The 8,366-nt window shown below is 46.9% G+C and overlaps 1 pseudogene; it reads left to right on the forward strand.

Annotated features, from left to right (window-relative positions):
• Positions 1-534: 534 nt before the first annotated feature.
• LOC126459614 (5S ribosomal RNA) lies at positions 535-651 on the forward strand (annotated as a pseudogene).
• Positions 652-8,366: the final 7,715 nt, after the last annotated feature.

Raw genomic sequence — 8,366 nt, forward strand, 5'->3', positions numbered from 1 at the left:
AAGACTCAAAGTTCAGAGCAGCTTGTGTTAGCACTAGTTTTAATTATTATTAGACTGGGCGTACTTGTATGGAAGGACATCCGTTACCGAATTCGTTCATGCTCTCGAAAGTAAACACTTCCTACTGGTGTGATGTAACACAGATACCCTTGTTTTAGAGCTTTACAACGCCTTTTGAAGATTCCCAAGATGTACCGTATGCTTGGTCAACGCAGTCGATCACCGTCTCTTCTGATCATCATTCACGGTGGATGCATTGCAAGTCCACACACCGTGATCTAGGCCCGTGGCACTGCTACCAACGGACAAGGCTCCCGTCCCAGTACTGACAGCCATGCCTCCAGTCGCAGAGTCCACAGACTGCCCTATGATTGCACACAGGGACGGCTGGTCTCACACAGCCACGTTCTCTGTCGGTGACCATTGTTACTTCCGTCTCACTCTACTCACTCTGTGACAGCACTCCCACTCTTATTCCATACAGTGACTATTTAATTGGACGGCATGATTCATGTCTGTCATAACAGACGTACAGCCAACGGCCTTGCCGCAGTGGAAACACCGGTTCCAGTCAGATCACCGAAGATAAGCGCTGTAGGGCTGGGCTAGAACTTGGATGGGTGACCTTCCGTCTGCCCAGCGCTGTTGGCAAGCATGATGCACTCAGCCCTTGTGAGGCAAACTGAGGAGCTACTTGACTGAGAAGTGGCGGCTCTGGTCTCGTAAACTGACATACGGCCTGGAGGGCGGTGCGCTGACCACATGCCCTTCCACATCAGCACCCACTGATGTGTGTCGGCCGAGGATGACACGACGGCCGGTCGGTGCTGCTTGGCCTTCTAAGGCCTGTTCGCACGGAGTTAGTTATAACAGACGTATAGAAGGCTCGATTGTAACTTACTACCAGTGCAAAAATGTTTCTATCAGATCACAGGAAAGACGAACACGCTCCTTTTTAAAAGATTCTATCTGAAAAGTGGGGTAGCAGCTGTCTCATTGTTCCTTTCTAGAGAACTTTTAAAAATTTTCCCAAAGAATTTCGCAAGCGAACATATTCACGTTCTTTTTAACGTAACATTCACGTCTCACACACTCAAGCTTTCCTAAATGTAACTCGCTCACACCAACTATTCCGTCACTATAAGTCGCTCATACTATTTGATTCTCACTTGCCCAATCTCACGCCCTCATTCAGCCCAACGCATTATAATTACTTCTTCGCGTCTCTCTGTCACAGCCACAGACTACTTCGTTCTGTCCTACTAGTACTGTCTCCTCTCAGTGTCATTGTTCCCCCTTGCTCTCTCATACTGCTGCTATCCCATTCATTCCTTCCCATTGTTGATGTCTCTTCTCACTATCACTATCTCTCCCGTCATCACTGGGTCTTTCCTACTCGACTGAAATGTCTGCTTCACTCTTTTCATAGCTCGGTCAATTGTATTCCGCTGCCACTGCGTCCCTCTCTTTCACACTATCATAGTCTCCTCTGCTCTTTCTATACCACAACCACTGTTACTTTCTTCCAGTATTTATTACTTTTCGTCTGTGTCCCAATGCCACTGTCTCCTTCTCCCTCAGCCAAAAAAGCGTGAATATGTTCGCGTGCAAAAATGTTTGGAAAAGTATTAAAAGATGATGAAGATAGAAGGAGGCAGCTCGTACACGAATTTTCAGTCAGACCCTGTTAATCAGGTGAATATTAGCCTTTATTGTGCTCCGATAGGAGTATTTTTCCGCTGGTTCTCGTCTTTTCCCTGCTGCAGCACGGAGGCATGTCACTCATATGAAAAGAACTTCATGGGCCACTAAAATTTTGATAGTTTATGTGAAATTGAAATAATGCGAAACTAAATTTACACTTCAGACCGGACTTCACGGGCGCAAAATTCTACAGATCCCTTCAGATGATAACGGAGACACTTTACAGCATATTTCTTCGTGATATCTCACTTAATAAACTAGACTTTCTCCTCACACCGCATTTTACGTGCGTCTTTTGCTTGTAACCTGTGTATCTTGGAGACGGATAAAGATTTCAACAAAATTTGAAAGATTATTAGAGAGCGGGATCTTGGGAATATATCGTAAAAATATGAACCATTTGCTATGCATAGCTGTCTTGGTAAGAGGAATAGTAAAAGAAAAGTTTTTTTGTAGTTTTCAAAGGAACTACCCACGCCCTTGAACTAAAGCTGCCACGAGAAGCCCCTTAAGGCTCATAAAAAAAACCTTTAGGTAGGTATACCATTGGTCCCCAGCGCAGGTACTATCCAAAGCACTTGACCCTACCTTTCTATCACCAACTGAACTTGAGATATGAGCCCTGGAAAAACCCTGTTTTTACGCACGGAATTTTGGAATATATTAGATAGCGCATGCTGTCGAATGGGTACCGATAATCGATAATATGATACAGCTCAAAAACGGTGGTATAAAGAGTGCCCTAGGAGGAATGGTCAATATTTGGTGATATGGCAGGAACGATCATTTGAAGCAAAATGTCTAGTAAACATTGGGTTTGAACGGCGTCCCTTGAGAGCTATGAGCACTGATTCATACATAAAGTGCTATGAACAACTGTTCAGTAGTAGAGATGTGTTTCACAGGAGCGAAGACGAACAAGTCATAAGCTATGCCCATTTTTAGTGATCATTTTTTCTCTTGTGTTGGTCTATACTACCAGCTTTCAGTATCTCCACTGCAAAAAGGTTGCAGTGAAAGAGATTTGTTTCACAGTATCCAAGATGAGGAAGTCCTCACTGCTTTTCTTTCTTTTTATTTTTCTTGTGCACCCTACGTCCTCAATTATTTGCTGGATGTACTCCAATATCTGTTTTTTCCTACTGGTTTTACGGCCTACGGTTCCCTCATAACACCTGTCCTACTATCATGCCACTTCTTCTTATCTGTGTTGGCCACATGTTCCTCATTCTTGTCTTATGAGTACATGTGGCACCACATGTCAGCAGTCTCTTGCATTCGGGTTATCTCACTGTCCATGGTTCACTATCATACAATGCTGTGTGTTGTGTCTAGACAAGACAGCCTAGACACAATGAGAGGAAGCCGAAAGGCACGCACTAAGCCAAAGCAGGAGCGTGAGGTCTGAAACAGGATATGTAATGAATGCTATAACGAAAAGTACGTAGCTTCTGGAATACTTAACTTTAATCCATCCTTTTGGTACATCTGGAGATTGTGGCGATACAAGTGAGACTCTTTAGATACATGCAATGTTACTAATGGCGCCTTGCTAGGTCGTAGCCATTGACTTAGCTGAAGGCTATTCTAACTATTGGCCCGGCTAATGAGCAATGCTTCATCCATGTAGTCGCTAGCAAAGTCGTCCGTACAACTGGGCAAGTGCTATCCCGTATTTCGAGACCTGCCTTGTGGTGGCGCTCGGTCTGCGATCACACAGTGGCGACACGCGGGTCCGACATGTACTAATGGACCGCGGCCGATTTAAAGCTACCACCTAGCAAGTGTGGTGTCTGGCGGTGACACCACATTCCTCCCCCGCAAATCGGCGAACGGTCGTGTTATAAGGCTTTCGCCCGCCTTGGGGAGGACCCCATGTTGACGTATGCGATGAGGTGGGGAGCCTAACAACAGGCGAGGCTGTGCCACTCGCACCCGGCCATTCGGTCCGAGGGGATCTAGGAAACGCCTGAAAACCTAGTCCATGGTGCACGTCAACATGCGGTGTATGCGCCCGTAAAGAGACAGGAGGGGCCGAAGGGTCGACCTCCATTGCGTCGGGGTACCCGACGCGCGAAGACGCCACGTGGTCAGGAGCGGGCAAGAGTTCCATTGCGGAGGACAGCTGGTCACGGGAAGCGATCGGCGGCGCGTGACCCAGGGAGGCGCTTGGCGGCTGCAGTGAAGCGTCCACTGCGGGCGGCGCCGGCTGGAGGACAGGCGGCGGCGGCGGAGGCGGCGGCGGCGGCGCGTCGCCATGGGGCAAAATGGAAGGCATCGTCGGTAACACCTGGGGATGAGGCGAGCCAGTAGATGGGTCCCCAGGGCGCTGACCGGACGGCACCGTCGCTGAAAGCAGACGGGGAGCGGCAGAACCCGTGCGACGACAGAGGCGCAGCTGATTGAGATGCCGACGCACCTCACCAGAGGCCCCCAAAACCAAATACATCGCGCGGCCGAGGCAGCGAAGAATGCGCCCTGCGAGCCAACGCCGTGAACCTCGATAGTTGCGATAGAATACAAAGTCGGCTGGAGCAAAAGCAGAAGACTGCCGCTGCACAGGAACCTGATGCGGCGGGTGCAGCAAAGACATCAAGGTTCGATGAGGACGACCGTGGAGCAACTCAGCCAGCGAGCGACCATCTCGGGGCTGAGAGCGATACGATGACAAAAAGAGCAACAACGCGTCCTCCCGAGAATGCGACTCTTTCAACTTCAACATCTGTGACTTGAAAGTCCGGACCAATCGTTCAGCGGCACGGTTTGACTGAGGCAAAACGGCGCGGATGTCAGATGTTGAATACCATTGGCCTGGCAGAATGACTGAATTTCTGCGGACATAAATTGTGGGCCATTGTCGGAAACAATAGTCTGCGGAAGACCTTCAATGCAAAAGATAGTCAGACAACGCTTGGATGGTGGCAGATGGCGTCGTGGAAGACATCCTGACAACAAAAGGAAAATTACTGAATGAATCGACAACAACCAACCATCGAGCATTCCAGAATGGACAAGCAAAATCAATGTGTAAGCGTTGCCAAGGGGAAGTGGCTTGTGGCCATGCAAAGACTTTCTGCGGCAGTGCGGATTGTTGTTCGGCACACGCCATGCAAGAAGAACACATTTTCGTAATCGCAGCATCGATTCCGAACCAAGTACAGTGCTGACGAGCAAATTGTTTCGTTCGCACTATACCCCAATGTCCTTGGCGAAGAAGCCGTAAAACAGAGGACTGTAACGAACGTGGGACCACGACTCTGGACTGATCATTATCAGAACGCAGCAACAAAACACCACGTCGAACAAAAAGTCTCTCCTTGTGAGCAACAAATCGGTGAACCAACGGATCCTCGACCCGAGACTGTGACAAAGGCCCTTGCGTAGCAACAAAATGCAAAACGGTAGCAAGGACTGGGTCAGCAGCTGTGGCTGTAGCTACTCAACGAAAATCAATCGGAAACGATTCGACCACTTCATCGGTTTCCAAATCAATGAACATGCAAGCAAGTTCGGAAGAATCGAATGCTCTATCCTCACATAGACGAGAAACACTGCCTGAAGGCACAGTCTGATTCACCGATAGGACCTGATTTAGAATAGACAAGTTAAACAATTGAAATAAATCTAAACCAAACAAGTTCACTGCAGTAGAAGAACGAAGAACGTAAAATGATACAAGTTTTGTTTGTCCCTTGTATGTTGCAAGAAGAGTGCACTGTCCTAACACAGTGATATTCTGACCTGAATAACTATTTAACTTAACATTTGCGGCACACAATGGAGGTTTGCCCAGTTGTTTGTACGTGTCGTGATTGATTAATGAAACAGCAGCTCCGGTATCGAGCTGGAATGGTATGACCTTGCCATTAAAGTCCAAATCTACAAAAAGTTTATTGTCCTGCTGACGACAAGAGCGACTGCCTTCTCGTGCAATTTGAACTGATACAGGTACAGCATCACTTGCTAATTGACGTGATTTCCGGCGACGTCGAGGCACACTTTTTGTGGGACGAACGCAGTATCTGTTAGAGACAATGGCACTCGACGAAGTGGAATTAACTACATGAATGTCCATGGGCGAAGGTTCACGAGCCTGAGTGTCCTTGGTTCGATTCCGGCGCGAAGCAAAGGGCCTGGAATGATTGTGATTGTCTGATCTGAGCTTTTTCTGGCAAACACTTTGAACATGTCCTTTCTTATTACAGAAAAAGCAAATAGCTTGGCGTGACGGGCAATTTTCACGCGAATGTCTAGTAGCACACCGCGGGCATGATTTCACTGCATTTGTGTGCTGGCACGGCACACCTGGTTTAGAGCGTGGTGGCAGCTGCGCGGACATTTGCGAGGGCAGTTTACCGAGCTGTGCAGCGCGCCCGGCGGGCCGGTTAATGTTACACACAGCTGGCGAAGTTGCAAATGATTCCTGAGCAAAGTCAAGTGTGTCTTGTCTATCTAATATGTCTATCACTTGCTGAAGGGAGGGATTAACTAGTTTCAAAATCTTTTCCCGTATGCGAACATCAAAAACTTTCTGTGCTATTGAATCACGTACCATAGTATCTGAATAAGGGAGTCCACATTCACACTCAAAAGCACAATCCCTTGTGAGGCCTTGCAAAGTTGCAACCCACTCCCTATTAGTTTGACCGGCCGTACGTTTTGTACGAAAGAAAGTATACCTTTTTGCAACGACATTGACTGTTTCTTTGAAATAGGCGTCCAATGCCGACAAAATTTCATCGTAGGACAGAGTCGCTACGTCGTGTCGGGGAAATAATTTCACTATCACACGGTACGTTTGCACCCCTACACACGACAATAAATGAGGCTGCCGCTCGTTACCTTGAATTCTGTAGGCGGCGAGATGAAATCCAAACTGGCGTGACCACTCCGTCCATGTTTCCTTAGCTGGGTCAAAGGGCCTAAAAGACGGTGCAACTGCGAGTTGTGGCTGCGGTAGCGGTGGAGCGGCGGCCGCCGCATCGTTTTGCAGTGCACGTTGACCCTGGACGAGCTGTCCAAGGGCATCCAATAACGCCTGCGTCTGCTGATTCTGCAAGCGATAAAATTCGGACAGTACATCTGGCGAAGCCATGACACCAGTAAATGTAAGCAATTAGAAAGAACAAGACCCTTTGTTGACTCGTCGCCAAAAAATTGTTGTGTCTAGACAAGACAGCCTAGACACAATGAGAGGAAGCCGAAAGGCACGCGCTAAGCCATAGCAGGGTGCGTGAGGTCTGAAACAGGATACGTAATGAATGCTATAAAGAAAAGTACGTAGCTTCTGGAATACTTAACTTTAATCCATCCTTTTGGTACATCTGGAGATTGTGGCGATACAAGTGAGACTCTTTAGATACATGCAATGTTACTAATGGCGCCTGGCTAGGTCATAGCCATTGACTTAGCTGAAGGCTATTCTAACTATTGGCTCGGCTAATGAGCAATGCTTCATCCATGTAGTCGCTAGCAAAGTCGTCCGTACAACTGGGCGAGTGCTATCCCGTATCTCGAGACCTGCCTTGTGGTGGCGCTCGGTCTGCGATCACACAGTGGCGACACGCGGGTCCGACATGTACTAATGGACCGCGGCCGATTTAAAGCTACCACCTAGCAAGTGTGGTGTCTGGCGGTGACACCACACTGTGCTCTGAATGTAGTTTACAAAGGTATATTCCTGAAATTGAGGATTATGTTTGCTTCAGTAGACTTATCTTGATCGGGGATATCCTTTCTGCCTGTGCCAGTCTACTTTTTATGCGCTCCTTCCCTCGCCTGTCATGGATTAATTTGCTTCCACGTTAGCAGAATTCCTTAGCTTCGTCATAACCAATTTACGTCTTAAATTTCTGGCAGTTCTTATTTCTGCTACTTCTCTTTATTTTTATCGTTCTCCGTTTTATTCTCAGTCAACATTATGTGCTCATTAGACTGTTTATTCCATTCAACAGATTCTGTGCTTCTTCTCCATCTTTACCGATGACAGCAATATTATCATCGAATCTTATCATAGGTGTCTTTTCAGTCTGAATTGTAGCCCCACTTTTGACCCTGTCTTTCATTTCCGTCATTCCTTCTTCGATGTGTAAATTGAACAGCAGAAGCGGAAGACTGCAGCTATGTTTTACACCCTTTTTAATCCGAGCACTTCGTTCTTTGTCTACCAGTCTAATTTTCCGTTCTTGGATCATGTACACTTTGAATATTACCTTTCTTTTCCTATGGCTTACTCTTATTTTTCTCAGAATTTCGAATATCTTCCACCATTTTACGTTTTCGAACGCTTTTACTAAATCTACGAGTGCTGTAGCGTGTCTTGATTTTTGTTCAGCCTTACTTCCACTATCAAGCCCAACAACGCAGAACTGTCTTTACCTTTCGAAAAGCCAAACTCATCATCACCTAATTATCAATTTTCTTTCCCGTTCATCCGTATATTATGTTGATCAGCAGCTGGATGCATGAGCTGCTAAGATCATTGTGAAATAGTTTTCGCAGTTATTTCCGTTGCTATCTTCGGACTTGTGAGGATGATGTTTTTTTCAAAGTCTGCTAGTCCGTCGCCAGTCTCATAGGTTTCACACACCAAGTTGAATAGTCGTTTGGTTTCCACTTCCCCCAATGATTTTAGAAATTAAATGGGATATTGTTTATCCCTT

Source organism: Schistocerca serialis, chromosome 2, assembly GCF_023864345.2.
Source record: "Schistocerca serialis cubense isolate TAMUIC-IGC-003099 chromosome 2, iqSchSeri2.2, whole genome shotgun sequence".
Taxonomy (NCBI): Eukaryota; Metazoa; Arthropoda; class Insecta; order Orthoptera; family Acrididae; genus Schistocerca; species Schistocerca serialis.